Here is a 1,964-nt window from a genome sequence, read left to right on the forward strand (position 1 = left end):
TCTTTCTTTTTTAAAAATTGCTGATTACATTCCCTAAAGCAAAACCAACTATGTAATTAATTTAGAATTGTTTTTCCTTAAAGAAACATTAAACATCAAAATCATGTCCTTTTCCACCTAAGCAAACAAAAAAGTACATAATTCTTACAAAAATGCTTTAAAATACCATTTATTTCCATTTTGTGGTGAGTTAGGAGAGAGCGGAGGAAATAGGAAGGGAGAAGGAAGAAGCAGGAGGCAGGGGTGGAAAGTAGAGACCTGGATAAAGGGATGAGAAGACATAAAAAGGAAAAGGAAAACATAAATGGTCAAGGAATGAGTTGAGAGGGGAAACAAAGCAGGGGAGAGAATGAGAAAGAAAATGGAGGAAGAAGCTGGGCGCAGTGGCTCACACCTGTAAATCCCAGCACTTTGGGAGGCTGAGGTGGGCGGATCATCTGAGGTCAGGAGTTTGAGACCAGCCTGGCAAACATGATGAAACCCTGTTTCTACTAAAAATACAAAAATTAGCCAGGCATGGTGGTGCACACCTATAATCCCAGCTACTCAGGAGGCTGAGGCAGGAGAATCGCTTGAACCTGGGAGGTGGAGGTTGCAGTGAGCCGAGATCGCGCCACTGCTCTCCAGCCTGGGCAACAAGGGTGAAACTCCACCTCAAAAAAAAAAAGGGGGGGACATTTGGGTAAAGTGAAGAGCAGAACCTACCTATTAGGGAAGGGAAGTGGATTGGGTTTCCTACCCTGTCTGTAGACTCCATGAAGAACCATGTCTCTCCAGCCAGAAAGATATTCTTGCTTAAGTAGCTCCTTACGACCTACTTCTTCATAAATTTTGTAGATTCTTTCTTAAAAATTGAAATATAATTTACACACCATAGAATTCATCCTTTTAAAATATATAGCTCAGGATTTGTGGTAAGTTCACAAGGTTATGCAATCTCCACCACTAATTAATTCAAGAATATTTTCATACTTACCTAGGAGGTGAAATACCATCATCACAAAGGTGATTTTCCCAGGGTGAGGCTTATTCATTGCACTCTGGATGTGCTGATCCCTGCAATTTCCCCAAATGTGGAGAACTCAACTGCATAATCTTTGGCAGTGGGAAACTGTGTTCACACTCTCTTCTGTAACAACAACAATGAAAAAAATATATATATATATTTATCACCCCTAGGAAATCATGTGTTTTACTACATTAGCAGTAACTCTCCATCTTTTCCTCCCTCTAGCTCCTGGAAACCAATAATCTCTTTTCTGTCTCTATAGATTTGCATATTCTGGAAATTTCTTTTCTTTTCTTTTCTTTTTTTTTGAAACAAGGTTTTGCTCTTGTTGCCCAGGCTGAAGTGCAATCACATGATCTCGGCTCACTGCAACCTCCGCTTCCCAGGTTCAAGCGATTCTCCTGCCTAAGCCTCCTGAGTAGCTGGGATTATAGATGCCTGCTACCACATCCGGTTAATTTTTGTATTTTCAGTAGGGACGGGGTTTCACCGTATTGTCCAGGCAGGTCTCGAACTCCTGACCTCAGGTGATCCACCAGCCTTGGCCTCCCAAAGTGCTGGGATTGCAGGCGTGAGCCACCGTGCCCAGCCTGGAAATTTCATATAAACAAAACCATCAAGTATGTGGCATTTGGTGCATGCCTTCTTTCACTTACCATAATGTTTTTAATATTTATCCATGTTAAAGCATGTATTACTATTTCATCCTTCTTTCTTTCTTTATTTTTTTTGAGACAGAGTCTCGCTCTGGCACCCAGGCCGGAGTGCAGTGGTGTGATCTTGGCTCACTGCAACTTCTGCCTACAATTGCCAGATTGTAAAGGAAGGGCTAAAACTATCCCTTTTTACATACATACATACATGAAATATAGAGAATTCTAGAGAATCTGCAAAAAATTGTTAGGGCTAATGAATGAGTTCAGCAAGTTTGTAGGATACAACATCAATATATAAA

General features: G+C 40.9%; 1 non-coding gene across 1 annotated transcript; it reads left to right on the top strand.

Annotated features, from left to right (window-relative positions):
* The first annotated feature begins 968 nt into the window (after positions 1 to 968).
* LOC112439518 (U1 spliceosomal RNA) lies at positions 969 to 1,132 on the top strand. Its single transcript, XR_003027787.1, has one exon. It is a non-coding gene; the product is annotated as a U1 spliceosomal RNA (small nuclear RNA).
* Positions 1,133 to 1,964: the final 832 nt, after the last annotated feature.

This window comes from Pan paniscus, chromosome 2 (genome assembly GCF_029289425.2).
Source record: "Pan paniscus chromosome 2, NHGRI_mPanPan1-v2.0_pri, whole genome shotgun sequence".
In the NCBI taxonomy this organism is placed as follows: Eukaryota; Metazoa; Chordata; class Mammalia; order Primates; family Hominidae; genus Pan; species Pan paniscus.